Source organism: Oryctolagus cuniculus, chromosome 2, assembly GCF_051225735.1.
Source record: "Oryctolagus cuniculus isolate XC-2025 breed Fujian yellow rabbit chromosome 2, ASM5122573v1, whole genome shotgun sequence".
NCBI lineage: Eukaryota > Metazoa > Chordata > Mammalia > Lagomorpha > Leporidae > Oryctolagus > Oryctolagus cuniculus.
The window spans coordinates 39,997,990-40,019,938 of record NC_142868.1 but is presented as its reverse complement, the minus strand read 5'-3'; the positions used below and the strand labels follow the sequence as shown (position 1 = coordinate 40,019,938).

At 38.1% G+C, this 21,949-nt stretch overlaps 1 protein-coding gene across 9 annotated transcripts in view; it reads left to right on the top strand.

Moving 5' to 3' along the window:
* COX7B2 (cytochrome c oxidase subunit 7B2) overlaps window positions 1–21,949 on the top strand; it is a 155,030-nt gene that overhangs the window by 103,241 nt on the left and 29,840 nt on the right. The window contains exon 4 of one of the 9 annotated variants that reach the window (XR_016229895.1): window positions 1,709–2,492. The exons of the other annotated variants lie outside the window; for them this stretch is intronic. The gene's annotated coding sequence lies outside the window, so the exon portion shown is untranslated. Of the gene's footprint in view, window positions 1–1,708; window positions 2,493–21,949 lie in introns of those variants that run through there. 9 annotated transcript variants of the gene reach the window in all.

Below are 21,949 nucleotides of genomic sequence, written 5' to 3'. Positions count from 1 at the left end.
TTTTCAATTATTTTTCTGGTATCCATGGATATATAAGTCTGTGCCTGTGCTCTAGAATAAGAGGCTTAGTTAAGCACGCCATACAAACTCCATCAAACACACACATCACCTTGTCTTTATAAATTTGTCTTAAAGCAAGCCCTTAGGTTCATTCTACATCCTGGATACAGTGAATAATTCTACAGTGATCATGGAAGTGCAACTATGCAAATATTACTTGAAGATATTGATTGGATGTTTTTTGGTATGCACCCACAAGGAGAATTACTATTTCATATGGTAGTTATACTTTTAATTTTTTGAGGTGCCTTGAATACATTCTCCATTATGGTTGCACCAATTCACATTTCCACCAACAGTGTATAAAGTTTCCCTTTTCTGCACCATCTCACCAACACTTAACATCTTGCTTTTTGATAATAGCTATCTTAAATGATGTGAGATGATGTATCTTTGTGATTTTGATTTGTACTTCCCTGATGTTTAGTGGTATTGAGCATTTTTTCATAAACTTGTTGGGAATTTTTCAGTCTTCTTTGGAAAACATTTGTTCTGGTCTTTTGGCCATTTGTTATAATTGAATCTATCTATCTAATATTACTGTTGATTTGTTTGAATTTTGTACATTTTGGATGTTAACACCTTATCATATCTGGTTTACAAATACTTTTCTGTAACTTAGGTTGTCTCGTCATACTGTGAATTGTTTCATTTGCTGTGTAAAAACAATAGTTTGAAGCAATCCCATTTGTCTTTTTTCTTTTGTTGCCTGTACAGATTAAATCAGGAAGCTTTTTACCTGTATTTCTTCTAGAAATTTTATAGCTTCAGGTCTTACATGTTTAATATTTTTGAGTTGATCTTCTGTATGGGGCTTAAGTAAAACATTTTACAGTTATACAGTTTATTTAAATATGATAATTTAATATTGATTGTATTCAGTAACTTTACACCTTAACTTTTTGTTCTTCCACAGTTCACTTTATTGATGTCATACTAACCCTTTTTATTATTTTGTGTATCAACAAATTATTGTAGGTAACATATTTTTAATATTTTAACTTTTATGCTACAGTTTAATGTGTTTACACACATTAGAAACATTAGAAAACGATTCTGGATTTGACTATATTTTTTTCTTTACAGTATTATATTCTTTCAAATATCTTATGTTGTTAATTAGGATTCTTTTGCCTCAACTTGAAGTATGCTGTTTTAGCATTTCTTATAAGATAGTTCTTATGATGATGAACTCTTAGTTTTGTTTGAAAGTCCTATTCTCTCTCATTTCTGATGGAAAACTTCCTGGTGCAGTTTTGGCAATTGAAAGGTTTTTCTCCTCCTCCCTCTCCTACCCTTATTCTTTATTTTTACAAAGAATATTTTCAGTATACTTTATACTCATAAGATAAACCATATACAAAATACACATAAATAGCATGAAAAAAAAAAACACTTCCTCAGCAGTAGAGACAAAGGCTGTAAACTATCATCAAACCTCACAATGTCCTTTTCACTCCAGTACATTACATTTGTAGCATGGGCAGGAGGGAGGTAAGGGAGGTAAGTATAATTGTGTTCCTAAATCTATATATAAAATATATAAACTTGTATAGCTTAAATAAATAAAAAATGTTCTTTCTTTCAGCATTTGGAAGGAATAAAAATATTTAAATTATATTTATTTTAATTAATTTTTTTTTGACAGGCAGAGTGGACAGTGAGAGAGAGAGACAGAGAGAGAGGTCTTCCTTTTGCCGTTGGTTCACCCTCCAATGGCCGCTGTGGTCGGCGCGCTACGGCCGGCGCACCGTGCTGATCCGATGGCAGGAGCCAGGTACTTCTCCTGGTCTCCCATGGGGTGCAGGGCCCAAGGACTTCGGCCATCCTCCACTGCACTCCCTGGCCACAGCAGAGAGCTGTCCTGGAAGAGGGGCAACCGGGATGTACTTCATATATTCAGATTTAGCAACATCGTGATACTTCCCACTGTACTGTCCTTCCTCCAGTGATCCTACCCTTCCTCATCCTTCCTCTCCTAGACCCTCCATTAATTTTTACAATGATCTCTTTTCAGTTTACTTTACATTCATAAGATGAACCCTATACTTAGTAAAAGTTCAGGAAATAATAAGAAAAAAACATTGTTCCTCTGCCGTCAAGACAAGGGATGTAAAGAATCATGGAGTCTCAGAATGTCAGTTTAACTCCTATATATTACATTTGTGGTACTCTACTAGTTACCACAGATCAGGACAATCATATGGTATTTGTCTTTATTGGGACTGGCTTATTTTACTATGCATAATGCTTTGCATTTGCATCCATTTTGTTGCAAAAGACCAGGTTCTTTTTTAAGGCTTAAGTAGTATTACATGGTGTATGTATACCACAGTTTCTGTATCCAGTCATCAGTTATGGACATCTGGGTTGATTCCATATGTTAGCTATTGTGAATTGATGTACAATAAACATGGGAATACAGATAACTCTTTCATACTCTGATATCATTTATCTCTCTAAATTCCTAGGAGTGGGATTGCTGGGTTATATATCTATTTTCAGCTTTCAGTGGAATTGCCATACTGTTTTCCACAATGGCTGTACTAGTTTACATTCCCACCAACAGTGGATTATGGTATCTTTTTGCCCAAATTTTGCCAACATTTATTTATTTTTATTTTTATTTTTTCTGCATGAGAGCCATTCTAACTGGGGCAAGGTGAAACCTCATTATGATTTTGATTTGAATTTCCGTGGTGGCTAGCAATCCTGATGATTATTTCATGTTTCTGTTGGCCATTTGTATTTCCTCTTTTGAAAATTCTCCATTAAAATCCTTTGCCCATTTCTTAGCTACATTGTTTTGTTGTTGAGTTTCTTCAGCTCTTTATAGATTCTGGATATTAATCCTTTATCAGTTTGATAGTTTGCAAATATTTTCTCCTTTTCTGTTGATTGCCTCTTCACTTTGCTGAGCTTTTGCATTGCAGTGCAGAAACTACTCAGCTTGATGATGCAATAACATTTGTTAAGTTTGGCTTTGAATGCTGTGCTTCTGGGGTCTTTTCCAAGAAGTCTTTCCCTCTGCTAATGTCTTTCAGTTTCTCCAAAGTTCTCCAATAGTAATTTGATAGTATCACATTATAGATTTATATCCTTGATCCATTTTGAGTTGATATTTTTTAAAGACATATTTTTTATTTGAGAGGCAGAGTTAGAGAAAGGGAGAGAAAGAGGCCATTCATTTTCTGATTCACTTTCCAAATGACTGCAATAGTTGGAATTGGGCCACTCAGAAGGCAGGAGCCAGGAGCTTCTTCCAGGTCTCCCATGTGGGTGCAAGAGCCCAAGCACTTGGGGCATTCTCTGCTGCTTTCCCACGCCTTTAGCAAGGAGCTGCATTGGAAATGGAGCAGCCGAGTCTCAAACTGGCACCCAAATGGGATGCTGGTGCTGCAGGCAGAGACTTAACCTACTATGCCACAGTGCTGGCCCATTTAATTGATTTTTGTATATGGTTTAAGGTAGGAATCTTGTTTCAGACTTCTGCACACAGAGATCCAGTTTTTCCAGCAACATTTATTGAAGACTCTCCTTTCCCTAGGGATTGATTTTAGCTATTTTATCAAAGATTCATTGTTTTTTTGATGCATGGTTTGATTTCTGGAGTTTCCACTTGTTTACATGTTCCATTGGTTAACATGTCTGTTTTACCAGACTGGTTTGATTATAACTGCCCTGTAGTGTATCTTGAAATCTGATATTATGACACCTTCAGCTTTGTTTTTGTTGTATAAGAATGCTTTAGCTAATCAAAGTCTCTTGTGTTTCCATATGGATTTTAGCATTCTTTTTTCTATATCTGAGAAGAATGATATTGGTACTTTGATTGGGATCACATTGGATTTTGGTAGTATGGACATTTTGATGATATTAATTCTTTGATACAATGAACATGGAAGATTTTTTTTATTTTTTGTGTCTTTTATTTCTTTCTTTAATGATTCATAATTTTCAAGGTATTTAGTTTTTTTCTGTTGTGATTCTGAATGGGATTGATCTTAGAAGTTCTTTCTCAGCCATGGGTTTGTCTGTATGCAAGGGTTGTTGATTTTTGTGTGTTAATTTTATATCCTGCACTTTACCAAATTCTTTGATGAGTTTCAATAGTCTCAGGATGGAGTCTTTTGTTTCCTCTATAATGTATTCTGCAAATAGGGATAGTTTGACTTCTTCCTTTTTGAATTCATATCCCTTTGATTTCTTTCTGTGCCTAATGGTTCTGGCTTAGTGAGAATGCTTCCATCTTTTCCCATTCGTTAAGATGCTGTCTGTGGGTTTTATCATAAATTGCCTTCATTCTGTTAAGGAATGTTCCTTCTTACTCTGTTTGCTTAAGGTTTTTAATCATGAAGTATGTTGCACTTTATCAAATGCTTTCTCTGCATCAATTGAGATAATCATATGGTTTTTATTCTTCTGTTTGTTAATGTGATGTATCACATTTGTTGATTTGTATATATTGATGCATCCTTGCATGCCAGGGATAAATCACATTTGGTACACCTGAATGATATTTCTGATGTGTTTGGTTCAGTTAGTATTTTGTTGAGAATTTTTGTATCTATGTTCATCATGGATATTGGTCTGTTATTCTCTTTCTCTGTTGTATCTTTTCTGGTACAGGAATTGTGAATCTGGCTCATAGAAGAAGTTTGAGAGGATTCGCTCCTTTTCAGTTATTTTGAGTAACTTGAGAAGAATTGGAATTAGTTTTTCTTTAAAAGTCTGGTAGACTGCAACAGTGAAGCCATCTGGTCATGGGCTTTTCTTTGTTGGGAGGGTCTTTATTAATGATGCACTCTATGTCTTGAGTTTTTGGTCACTAGGTTTCTGTGTCTTCATGACACAATTTTGGTAGGTTGTTAAGTGTCCAGGGATCTATCCATTTCTTCTAGATTTTCCAACTTATTGGCATATAGCTCTTTGTAGTAATTTCTGATGATTCTTTTTATTTCTGTGGTATCTATTGTTACATTTCGTTTTTCATCTCTGATTTTATTAATTTGGGGCTTCTCTCCCCCACCTTTGTGGTTTGTTGGGATAATGGTATATCAAGTAGGTTTACTTTTTCAAAAAAAAATCTTCATTTTACTGATCTTTTTAATATTGTTTTGGTTTCAGTTTTATTTTTTCTTGATTTTTAAAAAATTTATTTATATGTATCACATAAATACAACAACATATTAATTCTTCCCACTGTAGCCTCCCTTCCACCCACTCTCCCACCCCTCCTCCTCTTCTGTCTCCTGTTTAGACTGAAAAAGAACAAGAAAGAAAGGAAAACAAGGAGAAAAAAAATGAAAAAACTAAGAAAACTGTTCCTCAGTAGTCCTGTTCAAAGTTATTGCTTCTCAAAGATGATTTCGTCTTTTTCCCCTTCCTTCCTCCCCCTGCTTTCTTTTAGAAACTTAGTTATCTTTATAGAAGAACCCAAGAATGATACATTGTTTGCAAACTCTTAAACATAACTCTAACTTATGAGACATAATAATGTCCTCTACTTAATACACTAAAAGTAAGTGATTCTTTAAGAATAAGTTTTACTATTGAGTCTGATGGTGCAACTCTTTGGGGACAGAGGTCCTGCATGGGAAGTTAGTGCACAGTGACTCTTGGTGTTTATTTAACAATTAATACTCTTTTATATGACATCAGTGATCACCCAAGGACCTTGACATGAGCTGCCAGGATTATGGAAGCCTTTGAATCCACTAGCTAGACAAGGCCATATGCAAAGTGGTTCTCTCCTGTCTTAAGAGAAAAGTACATCCTTCTTTGGTGGCCATGTCTTTCCACTGGGGGTCTCACCCATAGAGGTACATTATGTAGAAACCAGAGCATCTTGGCATTCCAGGCCAGACCGGAATGCTTTAAGATTATTCTGAGGTTGGAGTGCTACTTAAAGCGATTGTTATTCTGAGTCTGCTGCATGGAAAGCTTCTCATGTTGGAGCCTTCACTTCTTTTTTAATTCTGTTATTCTTTCCAGACACTTAGTCCTCTTAACATGATTACTTTAACACTTGTACCTTTGTCTGTGGTCACTTTATGACTGAATCCTGTTATAATCCTTTATGACTTTGATCTGTGTAACACTTAAGATGCTGTTTTTACCAGCCAGCTTAAGGGAATTTGGGGTCCTATGGCAAGTTTTTAAACTGTACTCTTAGAAGTAAGTCAGTAGGAATGTTTGCAGAATTATACTGCTTTGCAGTTACAAACGGCATATATTTCCCAATTACAACTGTAGGATATTGGTAATTCTTCACATGGTGCCTGCCCTACCACCCTAAGTCCCACCCCTCTTCCTGTTCCCTTTCTTATTCTCAGTCTTACTTTTTTTTTTTTACCATGATCCATTTTCAGTTAACTTTATACACATATGGTTAACTCTATGTTTAGTAAAGAGTTCAGCGATTACTATAAAAGAAAAAAAAGATAAAGAAGATGATAAAGGAAAAGAAAAACATATAAAATAAAAAAAGCTATTTCTCAACAGTCTGGATAAGGATGTTCAAAGTCATTGATTCTATAAGTGTCAATGCCACTTATACAAGTTGACTTTTAGGTGCTCTCTAAGTTATCACAGGTCAGGGAGAACATACAGAATTTGTCTCTTTGGGACTGGCTTATTTTGAGTTTCATCCAGTTTGTTGCAAATGACCAGATTTTTTTTTGCTGCTGTGTAGTATTCCATGGTGTACATAGCCAATAACTTCTTCATCCAGTCTTCAGTTGATAAGCATTTGGGTTGGTTCCATGTCTTTGCTACTGTGAATTGCGCTGTGGTAAACATGGAGTTACAGATGGTCTTTTCCTATGCTGATATCATCTCCCTTGGATAGATTCATAAAGAGGGATGCCTGTGTCATCAGATTTCTGAGGTGTCTCCAAACTGTCTTCTATAGTGGTTTTACCAGTTTGCATTCCCACCAGCAGTGGATTGGGGTATCTTTTCCGGCACATCCAGGCCAGCATTTGTTGTTTGTAGATTTCTGTATGATAGCCATTCTAACAGGGGTGAGGTGAAAACTCACTGTGGTTTTGATTTGCATTTCCCTGACAGCTAGTGATCCTGAGCATTTTTTCATGTGTCTTTTGTCTATTTGGATTTCTTCTTTTTTTCTTTTCAACTTTTATTTAATAAATATAAATTTCCAAAGTATAACTTTTGAATTATAGCAGCTTTTCCCCCATAACTTCCCTCCCACCCACAACCTCCCATCTCCCACTCCCTTTCCCATCCAATTCTTGAGCATGATTCGTTATTAATTATCTTTATATACAGAAGATCAACTTAGTATATACTAAGTAAAGATTTCAACAGACTGCACCCACAAAGACACACGAAGCGTAGAGCACTGTTTGAGTAGTAGTTTTACCATTAATTCTCATAGTACAACACATGAAGGACAGAGATCCTACATGGTGAGCAAGTGCACAGTGACCCCCATTGTGGACTTAACAATTGACACTCTTATTTATGATGTCAGTAATCAGCCGAGGCTCGTGTCATGAGCTACCAACGCCATAGAAACCTCCTGAGTTCAACAACTCAGCTCTGATTTAGACAAGGCCATATTCAAACAGGAAGTTCTCTCCTTCCTTCAGAGAAAGGTACTGCCTTCTTTGATGGTCCATTCTTTCCGCTGGGATCTCAACTCACAGAGATATTTCACTTCGGTCTTTTTTTCCCCTTCCCCACGCAATGTCTTGGCTTTCCATGCCTGTGAAACTCTCATGGCCCTTTTAGCAAGATGCGAATGCCTTAAGGGCTGATTCTGAGGACAGAGTGCTGCTCAGGACTTTTTCCATTCTATGAGTCTGCTGTGTACCCCGCCTGCCATGTTGGATTGTTTTCTCCTTTTTAATTCTATCAATCACTTGCAGGCACTGGTCTTATTTATGTATTCCCTTTGAGACTTAATCCCATCTTTTTGATCAATTATGAACTTAAACTGATCACTTTAACAAGTAAGATGGCATTGGTACATACCACCTTGATGGGATTGAATTGGAATCCCCTGGTACGTTTCTAACTCTACCATTAGGGGTAAGTCAGATTGAGCATGTGCTGAACTGTACATCTCCTCCCTCTCTTATTCCCACTCTTATATTTAACAGGGATCATTTTTCAGTTAAATTTAAACACCTAAGAATATTTTTGTGTTAATTAAATAGTTCAACCAATACTATTAAATAGAACAAAAAATACTAAAAAAGAATAAGTAGTAAGTTGTTTTTCAGCAGTCAGGACAAGGGCTGATCAAGTCATTGTTTCTCATAGTGTCCATTTCACTTCAACAGGTTTCCTTTTAGATGCTCAGTTATTTGTCACCAATCAGGGAGAACCTATGATTTCTGTCCCTTTGGGACTGGCTTATTTCACTCAGCATGATGTTTTCCACATTCCTCCATTTTGTTGCAAATGACCGGATTTCATTGTTTTTACTTCTGTATAGTATTTTATAGAGTACATGTCCCATAATTTCTTTATCCAGTCTACTGTTGATGGGCATTTAGGTTGATTCCTGGTCTTAGCTATTATGAATTGCGCTGCAGTAAACATTGAGGTGCAGACAGCTCTTTTAATTGCCAATTTAATTTCCCTTGGGTAAATTCTGAGGAGAGGGATGGCTGGGTTGTATGGTAGGGTTATATTCAGGTTTCTGAGGACTCTCCAGACTTACTTCCATAGTGGTTTGACCAGTTTGCATTCCCACCAACAGTGGGTTAGTGTCCTTGACAGCATCTGTTGTAAGTTGATTTCCGTTTGCAAGCCATTCTAATTGGGGTGAGGTGAAACCTCATTGTGGTTTTGATTGCATTTCCCTGATTGCTAGTGATTTTGAACATTTTTTCGTGTGTCTGTTGGCCATTTGGATTTCCTCTTTTGAAAAATGTCGATTGAGGTCCTTGGCCAATCTCTTAAGTGGGTTGTTTGTTTTGTTGTGGAGTTTCTTGTTTTCTTTGTAGATTCCTTTATCTGTAGCATAGTTTGCAAATATTTTTTCCCATTCTGTCGGTTGTCTCTTCACTCTCCTGACTGTTTCTTTTGAAGTACAGAAACTTCTCAATTTGATGCAATCCCAATAGTTGATTTTGGCTTTGACTGCCTGTGCCTCCGGGGTTTTTTCCAAGAAGTGTTTGCCGGTACCAATATCTTGCAGGGTTTCTCCATTGTTCTCTAATCATTTGATGGTGTCAGGTAGTAGATTTAGATCTTTAATCCATGTTGAGTGGATTTTTATGTAAGGTGTAAGGTAAGGGTCTTGCTTCATGCTTCTGCATGTGGAGATCCAGTTTTCCCAGCACCATTTGTTGAATAGACTGTCCTTGTTCCAGGAATTGGTTTTAGATCCTTGATCAAATATAAGTTGGCTATAGATATTTGGATTGATTTCCGGTGTTTCTATTCTGTTCCATTGGTCTATCCATCTATTTCTGTACCAGTACCATGCTGTTTTTTTATTTTTATAGCCCTGTAGTATGTCCTGAAATCTGGTATTGTGATGCCTCCGGCTTTGTTTTTGTTGTACAAGATTGCTTTAGCTATTCGAGTTCTCTTGTGCCTCCATATGAATTTCGGCACCATTTTTTTCCAGATCTGAGTAGAATGTCTTTGGTATATCGCATTGAATCTATAAATTGCTTTTGGGAGAATTGACATTTTGATGATATTGATTTTTCCAATACAAGAGCATGGAAGATTTTTCCGTTTCTTGGTATCCTCTTCTATTTCCTTCCTTAAGATTTTGTAATTCTCATTGTAGAGATCTTTGACGTTCTTGGTTAAGTTTATTCCAAGGTATTTGATTGTTTTTGTAGCTATTGTGAATGGGATTGATCTTAGCAGTTCATTCTCAGACGTGGCATTGCCTGTGTATACAAAGGGTATTGATTTTTGTGCATTGATTTTATATCTTGCCACTTTACCAAACTCCTCTATGAGTTCCAATAGTCTCTTAGTAGAGGTCTTTGGGTCCCCTAAATCAAGAATCATATCACCTGCAAAGAGTGATAGCTTGACTTCTCCCTTCCCAATTTTTATCCCATTACTTTCTTATTCTTGCCTAATGGTTCTGGCTAAAACTTTCAGCACTGTATTGAATAGCAATGGTGAGAGTGGGCATCCCTATCTGGTACCAGATCTCAGTGGAAATGCTTCCAACTTTTCCCCATTCAATAGGATGCTGCCCGTGGGTTTTTCATAAATTGCTTTGATTATATTGAGGAATGTTCCTTCTATACCCAATTTATTTGTAGTTTTTATCATGAAAGCTTGTTTTATTTTATCAAATGCTTTCTCTGCATCTATTGAGCTAATCATATGGTTTTTCTTCTTCAGTTTGTTAATAGGTGAATCACATTGATTGATTTGTGAATGTCGAACAAACCCTGCATACCAGGGATAAATCCCAGTTCGTCTGGTGGATGATCTTTCTGATGTGTTGTTGCATTCTATTGGCCAGAATTTTATTGAGGATTTTTGTATCTATGTTCATCAGGGGTATTGGTCTGTTAATTCTCTTTCAATGCTGCATCTTTCAGGTTTAGGAATTAAAGTGATTCTGGTTTCATGGAATGAACTTGGGAGGATTCCCTCTTTTTCGATGGTTTTGAATAGTTTGGGAAGAATTGGAGTTAGTTCTTCTTTAAATGTCTGGTAGAATTAAATAATGAATCCATCCAGTCAAGGGTTTTCTTTGTTGGGAAGGCTTTTATTACTGATTCAATTTATGACTTCGTTATGGGTCTGTTTAAATTTTCTCTGTCTTCATGGTTCAATTTCGGTAGGTTGTATGTGTCCAGGAGTCTATTCTTTTCTGATAGATTTCCCTGTTTGCTGGCATACAACTCTTTGTGGTAATTTCTGATGATTCTTTTTATTTCTTTGGTGTCTGTTGTTACATTTCCTTTTTAATCTGTGATTTTATTGATTTGGTTCTTTTCTTTTTTTAGTTAGTTGGGCCAGTGGGGTGTCAATTTTGTTTATATTTTCAAAAAACCAGCTCTTCGTTTTGCTGATCTTTTGTAATGTTTTCTTGGATTCAATCCTGTTGATTTCTTCTTTGATTTTAATTATTTCCCTTCTCCTACTAGTTTTGAGTGTGGTTTGCTGCGGTCTTTCTAGATCCTTGAGATGCATTGAAAGCTCATTTGGTGCCTTTCCAATTTCTTGATGTAGACACCTATTGCTATTAACTTTTCCTCTTAACACTGCTTTTGCTGCATCCCATAAGTTTTGATATGTTGTGGTGTTATCCTCATTTACTTCCAGAAAGTTTTTGATTTCTCTTTTTATTTACTGTATGACCCAGTGTTCATTCAGGAGCATGTTGTTCAGTCTCCATGTGTTTGCTCTAGGGATTCCTGAGTTGCTAATTTCCAGCTTCATTCCACTGTGGTCTGAGAAGCTGCATGGTATGATTCTAATTCTTTTGAATTTGCTGAGACTTGCTTTATGGCCTAGTATGTGGTCAGTCCTAGAGTAGGTTCCATGTACTTCTGAGAAGAATGTAAATTCTTTAAGTGTAGGATGAAAAGTTCTGTAGATATCTGTTAGATCCATTTGGGCTATAGTGTTGATTAAGATGCTGTTTCCTTGTTGATGTTCTCGCCGGTTGATATGTCTATTTCTGAAAGTGGAGTATTGAAGTCCCACAATACTATTGTATTGGAGTCTAAGTCTCCCTTTAAGTTCCTTAACGTATCTTTTAAATAAACCGGTGCCCTGTAGTTAGGTGCATATACATTGATAATCGTTATATCTTTCTGTTGAATTGATCCCTTAATCATTATATAATGCGTCTCTTTTTCTTTCAGCCATATGCAAAGAATTATAATAAATAATAATTAAGCTGATAAACTTTTTTTGACAGGAAGAGTTAGACAGTGAGAGAGAGAGAAAAAGGTCCTCTCTCCGCTTGTTCACCTCCAACATGGCCGCTACGGCCGGCGTACTGAGCTGATCCAAAACCAGGAGCCAGGTTCTTCCTCCTGGTCTCCCATGTGGGTGCAGGGCCCAGCCCATGAACCTGGGCCATCCTCCACCACCTACCCAGCCCACAGCAGAGAGCTGGACTGGAAGAGGAGCAACCGGTACAGAATCTGGCACTTCGACCAGGATTAGAACCCATGGTACCAGTGATGCAGGTGTAGGATTAGCCTAGTGAGCCTCGGCAGTGGCCCCTCTTTCTTTCTTAACAGTTTTTGTGTTAAAGTTCATTTTGTCTGATATTAAGATGGCTTTGCCAGCTCTTTTTTAGTTTCCGTTGGCATAGAATATCTTTCCAACCTTTCACTTTCAGTCTGCATGCATCTTTGTTGGAAATATGTGATTCTTGTAAGCAGCAAATAGATGGGTTTCGTTTTTTAGTCCATTCAGCCAGTCTTTATCTTTTAACTGGAAAGTTGAGGCCATTTACATTCAATATGACTGTTGATAAGTAGTGACTTTTCTCTTCCATTTTTCCAAAGATATTTCTAATGCAAGCTTTGAACTTCCTGTGATCTTTTACTGAGAGATATTCTTCCTTTACCTTCTTTCATACTGATGGCCATTTTTCTTTGTATCTGTGTCTAACACATCTTGAAGCATCTTTTGCAGGGCTGGATGAGTGGTGACAAATTCTTTCAATTTCTGTTTGCTATGAAAGGTCTTTATATCACCTCCATTCACAAATGAGAGCTTTGCAAGATACAATATTCTGGGATGGCAGGTTGTTTTTTTTTTTTTTTTTTTTTTTGTCTTGGTACTTGGGCTATATCTTGCCATTCCCTCCTAGCCTGTAAGGTTTCTGATGAGAAGACTGCTGTGAGTCTAATTGGAGATCCTCTGAGAGTAATCTCACATTTCTCTCTTGCACATTTTAGAATCTTTTCTTTATGTTTCACTGTTGGAGCTTGATTACAATGCGTCGTGGTGAGGATCTCTTTTGGTCACGTTTATTGGTGGTTCTGTGAGCTTCCTGTACTTGGATGTCTCTTTGCCTCTCCAAACCTGGGAAGTTTTCTGTTAGTATCTCACTAAAAAGGCCTTCTAATCCTTTCTCTCTCTCCATGCCTTCAGGAACTCCTAGAACCCGGATATTGTTTTTTTTTTAAAATAGTATCCTGTAGATTCCCAACAATATTTTTTAGATTTCTAATTTCCTCTTCTTTTCTTTGGTTTGACTGTATGCTTAGCTGTGCTCTGTCTTCTAAGTCCAATATTCTCTCTTCTATCTCACTGATTCTGTTTTTAAGGCTCTCAAATGTGTTTTTCATTTGTTCTATTGAATTCTTCATTTCATTTTGGTTTCTCTTCAATATCTCAATTTCTGTTTCTACTAATTCCTCATTTCATTTTGATTCCTCCTCAAGATTTCATTTTCATGAGAGATATTTTCTGTCCTGTTCTGTATGGATTTCTGTAGTTCATGCATTTGTTTTTGATAACTTCTAAATGTTCTTATCATAAATTTTTTGAATTACATATCTTGCATTTATTCTAGCTCATCATCTCCGTAATCTTGTATTGGAGTGTCATGTTCATTTGGGAGCATCATTATGTCTTCCTTGTTCTTGTTTCCTTGGTTTCTGCATTTGTTGATTGGCATTATGGAGATATTCTTTGGTTTCTTCTTCTGTTTTTTTTTTTTTTTTTTCTCTGTGGTGGCTTTTCTCATCGTACTATGACGCTAGATAAGTGGACTGTGTGCTTTTGGTGAATCTCTAGAGGATCATGGTGGGCGCGGCCAGAGATCTCTGTTCAGTTTTTCAGAGTTAAGGGTGTTCCAAAGGTGGCACAACCAGCTTTTGTGTGGTAAATTTTCTCTCTCTCTCTCTTTCTCTCTCTCTCTTTTTATTCAGAATGTAAGTAATTCCACTCAGCTGAGCCCTTCTCATTGATGGCAATCAGTGCCCAACTGCTAGCCCCAGTGGGTATAATATTTTCTGCTTTCTCCGAAGGAGCACATAAAAGATCTCTGCAGTCCTCAGTCTAAGCTCAGATTCCCCTGCATTCTCTCTCACCGCATAGCCAAAGCTGCCCGATTTTGTGGCATCTCCCACTGAGACTACTCATGTCTCAGCCACACCATGAGTTCTCACTCACACCCCCAGTTTTTTGTTATTTTTTTTCACAGTCCTCGTTCATAAGCTCCACACATTCACTAGGTTTCTTCTCCTGGTATTTCTCCCCACCAGAGTTAGGTTTTTCTGTTTGGCTGAGGGTGGACACAGCCCCGAACTGGTGCAGCTGTTAGGTATGTCCAAAATGGTGCCTACTCTATTGTCTCACTCGCCTTTGTAAGGTGAGTGGAGAGAGAGAATCTTGTACATACTGTTTTATTTTATTTTTTTTTCCTCTCCTCTAGTTAGATTGGTGTACTTTCCCCCACAGGGCTTCCAGCCTCATTCCCTCTAGGCTCTTCCTGCCACTTTTCTGCCAGTGTATTGGGTCACTGCAGTTTCATCTCAGCTCCTTTTCCAGTGCTGTAGTGGAGACTGCCTCGGCAGCTGGGCTTCTGAGCCTTGGGCACCCATGCCCTCCACATAGGTCCACCATGTCCCTCTAATTCTGGAAGAGTTTCCTCTGCACTTTTTTTCCTAACTCTTCCCTGAGACTACAGTGTCTTTTTTTTTTTTTTTATTAAACTATCTTTTTCTGGATTATCAATGAGCTCCCTCCCTATTCTGCCATCTTGGAGCCCCTCTCATCTTGTTGGATTTCCTCTTTTAAAAATGTCTGTTTAAGTGCATTGCCCTTTTCTTTATCAGATTGTTTGTTTTGTTCTTGTTGAGTTTCTCAATCTCTTTATATATTCTGGTTGTTAATTCTTTATCAGTTGCATAGTTTGTAAAAATTATCTCTCCAAAATTCTGTCAGTTGTCTTTTCACTTTGCTGATTGTTTCTTTTGCAGTGCAGAAGCTTCTCGATTTGATTTATTCCCATTTGTTGATTTTGGCTTTGATTGCCTATACCTCTGGGGTTTTATCCAAGAATTCTTTGTGTATGCTGATGTCTTGCACATTTTATGCAATGTTCTCTAATAATTTGATGGTGTTGGGTCATAGATTTATGTCTTTTGTCCATTTTGAGTGGATTTTGGTGAATGGCGTAAGGTAAGGGTCTTGCTTCATGCTTCTGCATGTGGAGATCCAGTTTTCCCAGCAGTTTCATGAGGAGATTGTCCTCCTCCTGGGATTGATTTTTAGCTCCTTTGTCAAAGATAAGTTGGTTGTACATGCTTTGATTGATTTTGGTGTTTGTATTCTGTTTCATTGATCTGTCCATCTGTTTTTTCTACCAGTATCAAGTTATTTTGATTATAACTGCTCTATAATATGTCTTAAAATCTGGTTTTGGTAAGCCCCTGGCTGTTTTTGTTGTATAAAATTGCTTTACCTATTTGGGTCTCCTATGTTTCAACATCATTTTTTCTATATCTGAGAATAATGTCTTTGGTATTTTGATTTATAACTCATTGAATCTGTATATTGCTTCTGGTAGTATGGACATGTTGATAATATTGATTCTTTCAATCCATGTACATGGAAGATTGATTTTGTTTCTTTCATTACTGTTTTATAATTCTCATTGAAGAAATCTTTGACATCCTTGGTCAAATTTATTCCAACATATTTTATTTTTTTGGTAGGTATTGTGAATGGGATTGTTTTTAAAAGCTCTTTCTCAGCTGTGGCATTGTCTGTGTATTCAAAGGCTTTTGATTTTTGTGTGCTGATTTTATATCCTGCTAAATTTCCAAACTCTATTAGTTTTAGTAGTCTCCTGGTATAGTTTAGGATCCCCTATATACAGGGTCATGTCATCTGCAAATAGGGATACTTTGACTTCCTCTTTCCCCATTTATATCCATTTGATTTCTTTTTCTTCCCTAATTTATCTGGGTAAAACTTCCAGGACTATATTGAATTTTCTTCTAGGTTTTGTGTTTTGTTTGCCTATAGCTCTTTGCAGCAATTTCTAATGATTCTTTTTAATTTCCCTGTTGTATATTTTATATTTCCTTTTTCATCTCTGATTTTATTAATTGGGTCTTCTCCTTCCTTTTTTTGGTAGTTGGGACAATCGTGTGTCAATTTTATTTATTTTTCCAAAAAACAGCTCTTCATTTTGCTGATCTTTTGAATTTTTTTGGTTTCAATTTTGTTGATTTCTTCTCTAATTTAATTATTACTTTTTTCCTACTAGTTTTGGACTTGTTCTATTGATAATTTTCTAGGTCCTTGAGATGCATTGATGGCTCATTTATTTGATGCTTTTCTTATTTCTTGCTGTAGGCTCCAATTGCTATAAACATCTCTTAACACTTCCTTTGCTGTATCTCATGTTTTGATATATTGTATTGTCATCTTCATTTGTTTCTAGAAATCTTTTGATTTCCCTTTTGATATCTTAAGTGACTTATTGTTCATTCAGGAGCATGTTGTTTATTCTCCATGTGTTTGTAAATGCTGTGGGAGTTCCTGCGTTTTTGATTACCACTTTCATTCTATTGTTGTCAGAGAAGATGTATGGTATGATTTCGATTTTTTTGAATTTGCTGAGACTTGCTTTTTGGCTTAGCATGTGGTCAGTCCTAGAGAAAGTTCCATGCACTGGTGAGATGAATGTGTACTTTTGTTGCTGTAGGATGGAAAGCTCTGTAGTTATCTGTTAGGTCTTTTTGGTCTATTGTGTCAATTAACTCTGTTGTTTCCTTGCTGATTTTCTCTAATTGATCTGTGTCACTCCCCGTCTTCGTGGAGGAACGACACAGGACCCTGCACTGTTCTTTCGTCTGCTCGGCCCTCCCCGGGTTTGCTGCTGGTTCTTCCCGGGTTGGCTACCGACCCTTCCACCTCCGTGGAAGGGCGGTTCCCCCTGCCACTTTCCTCACTTCCGCGGGGGAGCGGCACACCGCCGGCCGGCTCTCTCAGGGGCTGCACAGGTGTTCCTCTTAGATGTTCCTGGTGCATGTTGTCTCTCTCCTCCTTTATAGTCCTCTTCCACCAATCCCAACTCTGCTACCCACACGCCGAGTACGCTGCTCTCCTCCAATAAGGAGCAGGATCAGCTCCTGCAGGTCATCACTCAAGTTGGCAAGAGGCAGCTGCGTAGAAGTTGTTGCTCCCTTCTCAGCGCCATATTGTGGGAGAGCAGATGCATAGAATAAGTCTTAATTCCAGTAACAGTCTAGTCCGAGTTGCTCCCCACAGATCTGTGCATTGCTGAAAATGGGGTTTTGAAATCCATCATTACAGTTGTTTTGGAGTCTATGTCTCCCTGTAGCCCCATTAATATTTCTTGTAAATGGCCAGGTACCCTGTAATTAGGCGCACATACATTTATAATAGTCACATGTTTCCATTGAAACATTATATTTCCATTATATTTCCATTGAAATCATTATATAGTGCCCTTCTTTCCTCTTTTGACAGTTTTTGTGTTGACATCTATTTTGTCTGATAGTTAGGATGGTGACACCAGCTCTTTTTAGTGTCTATTATCATGGATTGTCTTTTTCCATCCATTCACTTTCAGTCTGAGAGTATTGTTGTAGGTGAGATTTGTTTCTTGTAGGCAAGAAATAGATGGGCTTTCAAGTTTTTAAATCCACTCAGCCAGTCTGTGGTTTTTAACTGGAGAATTGAGGCCATTTACATTGTGTGTGACTATTTTCAATTAATAACTTTTACCTGCCATATTTCCATTGATAGTCCTATTTTTTTACTTTGAGTTTCCTTTGAACTTTTACTAGATGATTTCCTGCTTTTACATTCTTTTTTAGTGATGTTCCTGTTTCTGTGTTTCTGTGTGTAGCTCATCCTTGAGCATCTTTTCTAGGGTATGTGGTAGTGACAAGTTCTTTCAATTTATGTTTGTTATTGGAAGGTCTTTATTTCACCTTTATTCATAAATGAGAGCTTTGCTTGGTACAGTTTTCTGGATTGACCTTTTTTATCTTAAAATGGCATTTATCTCCCCATTCTTTCCTAGCCTGTATGGTTTCTGATAAGAAGTCTGCTGTGAGTCTAATTAGGATTCCTCTGAATGTAATCTGGCATTTCTCTTGTGCATACTTTAGAATCTTTTCTTTATGTTTTACTGTGGAGAGTTTTAGTTCAGTATGTAGTGATGAAGATCTTTTCTGGTCATGTCTTTCTGGAGTTCTCATGCTTCCTGTACTTAGATGACCCTTTCTTTCTCCAAATTAGGGAGGTTTTCTGTTATTATTTCATTAGTACTATTGGTTGAACTCTGTAATTAACACACAATTATTCTTAGGTGTTTAAATTTTAACTGAAAAGTGATCCCTGTTAGGAATTTGGAAAGCATTATGCTGAGGGAAATAAGCCAGTCCCAAAGGGACAAATACCATAGGTTCTCCATGATCGGTGACGACTAACTGAGCACCAAAAAGGAAACTTGTTAAAGTGAAATGAACACTACCAGAAAGGGTGACTTGATCAGCCCTTGCCCTGATTGTTGATGAACAACTTACTACGTTATCCCTCTTAGTATTTTTTTTGTTTGTTTGTTCTACTTAATACTTTTGTTGAATACTGTAATCAATACACAGTTATTCTCAAGTGTTGAAACTTAACTGAAAAGTGATCGCTGTTAAATATAAGAGTGGGAATAAGAGAGGGAAGAGATGTGCAATTCAGGACATGCTCAAGCTGACTTACCTCAAACGGTAGAGTTAGAAACATAGCAGGGGATTCCAATTCAATCCCATCAAGGTGGCATGTACCAATGCCATCTCACTAGTCCCAGTGATCAATTTCTGTTCACAATTGATCATAGTGATAGGACTAAGAGGCAAAGGGAGCACATAAACAAGACTAGTGTCTGCAAATACTAGCTGATAGAATAAAAAAGGGAGAGAACGATCCAACATGGTAAGCGAGATACACAGCAGACCCATAGAATGGCAGATGTCCTAAACAGCATTCTGGCCTCAGAATCAGCCCTTAAGGCACGTGGATCTAGCTGAAAAGCCCATGAGAGTATTACAGGCATGGAAATCCAAAACACTCTGGTGCAAAAAAAAAAACAAACAAACAAACAAAAAACACCTAAATGAAAGATCTCCGCGAGTGAGATCCCAGTGGAAAGAACAGTCATCAAAGAAGGAGGTACCTTTCTCTGAAGGGAGGAGAGAACTTCCACTTTGACTACGACCTTGTCTAAATATGATCAGAGTCGGTGAACTCAAAAGGCTACAATAGCCTTGGCAACTCATGACAAGAGCCTAGGGTGATTACTGATGCCATAAACAAGAGTGTCAGTTTGTTAAGTCAACAATAGGAGTCATTGTGCACTTACTCCTCATGTAGGATCTCTGTCCTTAATATGCTGTACATTGAGATTTAATGCTATAACTAGTACTCAAACAGTATTTTTCACTTTGTGTTTCTATGTGGGTGCAAACTGTTGAAATCTTTACTTAATATATGCTAAACTGATCTTCTGTATATAAAGAGAATTGAAAATGAATCTTGATGTGAATGGAAGGGGGGAGGGAGAGGGAAAGGTGAGGGTTGCGGGTGGGAGGGACGTTATGGGGGGGGAACCATTGTAATCCATAAGCTGTACTTGGAAATTTATATTCATTAAATAAAAGTTACAAAAAAAAGTTCTTTCAACACCTTCAGGAACTCCTAGAACCTGTATGTTGGGTTTTTTGATATTATCTTGTGTATCTCTGGCAGTATTTTTTAGCCAGTGTACTCTGTTTAGTATTCCATGGTGGAACAATTTTCCAAGGTAAGATACCCGTTGTACTTGGTAGGTTTCCTCTGGTTATCTGGATGGAGGAGAGTGGTCGCCTCTGCTAGTGTGACCCACCCTTCTCACAGCTGCAGATTGCACTGGAGTTAGGCCCTAGTGTTCTCAGCATTCATTCTCACTGTTTAATGAACTGCAACTTTTGTCTGTGGAGTCTTTCCTGTGAGCATGGTTCGCTCTGTTATGAGATGCTATAGGTATCCAAGGACCTCAGGGTGTGCAGGGAAGCACTCTGTAATTGCCTAGGGCTTAGTCATACTTTGTTTAGGACTCAGCTTCCAGGATAGTTCTTTTCTATGATTAGGTCTGTGGGTCATGGGCACACTGAGTGCCTCTCACTAGAACACTAAAACCCAGTGCACTTCTTGATGGTGGGCAGATAGAAGATTCCCATAGGCGGAGCTTTCTTTCCCCCTTGCCAGGTGACTGGGAAACTGGCATGGTATAGAGACAGAATTCTTTTGAATTGTTGTGGCCCATGCTGTTTGGGTGTCTCGGGGGTGCAGTGACCCTTGCTACTGCTGGGTGTGTGCATGGGGATAGGGGGACAGCCACTTGCCTCTTCTGCTAGGGCTGCCATTCTCATCTCCAGGTCCAAACTTCCACTGTCTATTTGATTCTTATTTGCTTTTTTGTTGTGGACCTGGACCATCTCTATATTTTTCGCTGGGTTTCCCACTCTGGATTTCCCATGGTTTAATTTTAGGTGTGTACTTTCTTCCCCCCCCCCTTTTTTTTTCTTTAACAGGCAGAGTTAGACAGTGAGAGAGAGAGACAGAGAGAAAGGTTTTCTTTCCATTGGTTCACCCCTCAAATGGCAGCTGCAGCCAGCGTGCTGCACTGATCCGAAGCCAGGAGCTAGGTGCTTCCTCCTGCTCTCCCATGTGGTTGCAGAGCCCAAGCACTTGGGTCATCCCCCACTACCTTCCCGGGCCACAGCAGAGAACTGGACTGGAAGAAGAGCAACCGGGACAGAATCTGGCACCCCAGTCGGGACTAGAACTCAGGTGCCAGCACCGCAGGCAGAGGGTTAGCCAAGTGAGCTATGGTGCTGGCCTCTTCTCCCCTTTTTAATATTAATTTTGCCCTATGTTAATCAGACCATCCTGTCACTATTCCGCCATCTTTGAATTGCCCTCTGGTTTCAGTTTTGTTTCTTTCTTCTCCAATTTTAATTATTTCTTTCCTCTTACTGATTTTGGGTTTGGTTTGTTGTTGGTTTTCTAGGTCCTTGAGATAAATAATCCATTAATGGATTATTTATTTGATACCTTTCCAGTTTCCTCATGTAGGCACCAATTGCTATAAGCTACTTTCTTAATGCTGGTTTTGCTTTATCCCATATTTTTTTTTTTTTTGATAAGCAGAGTTAGACAGTGATGGAGAGAAAGGTCTTCCTTTTCCATTGGTTCACCCTCCCAAATGACTGCTATGGCTGGTGCATTGCAGCCAGCATGCTGCGCTGATCTGAAGCCAGGAGCCAGGTGCTTCCTCCTGGTCTCCCATGTGGGTGCAGGGCCCAAGCACTTGGGCCATCCTCCACTGCCTTCCTGGGCCACAACAGAGAGCTGGACTAGAAGAGGAGCAACCAGGACATAATCCAGTGCCCCAAACAGGACTGGAACCTGGGGTGCCAGCGCAGTTAGTGGAGGATTAGCCAAGTGAGCCGTGGCACTGGCCCTATCCCATAAATTTTGATATGTTGTTTTTTTATCTTCATTTGTTTCCAGAATTTTTTTATTCCCCTTTTTATTCCTTCTATGACTCACTGTTAATTCTGGAGAATATTGTTCAGTCTCCATGTGTTTGGGTATGTTCTAGAGATTCTTGAGTTGTTAATTTCCAGCTTTTTTACATTGTGTTCAGAAAATATACATGGTATTATTTCAGTGTTTTTGAATTTGCTAAGACTTGCTTTATTGCCTAGGATATGGTCTACCTAAAGAAAGTTACACGCACTGGTGAAAAGAATGTGTACTCTCTAACTGTGGGATGAAAGGTTCTGTAAATATTGCTTAGTCCATTCGATTCATAGTGTAAATTAGCTCTGTTGTTTCTTTGTTAATTTGTTAGTTTTCGGTCTTGTTGATCTGTCCATTG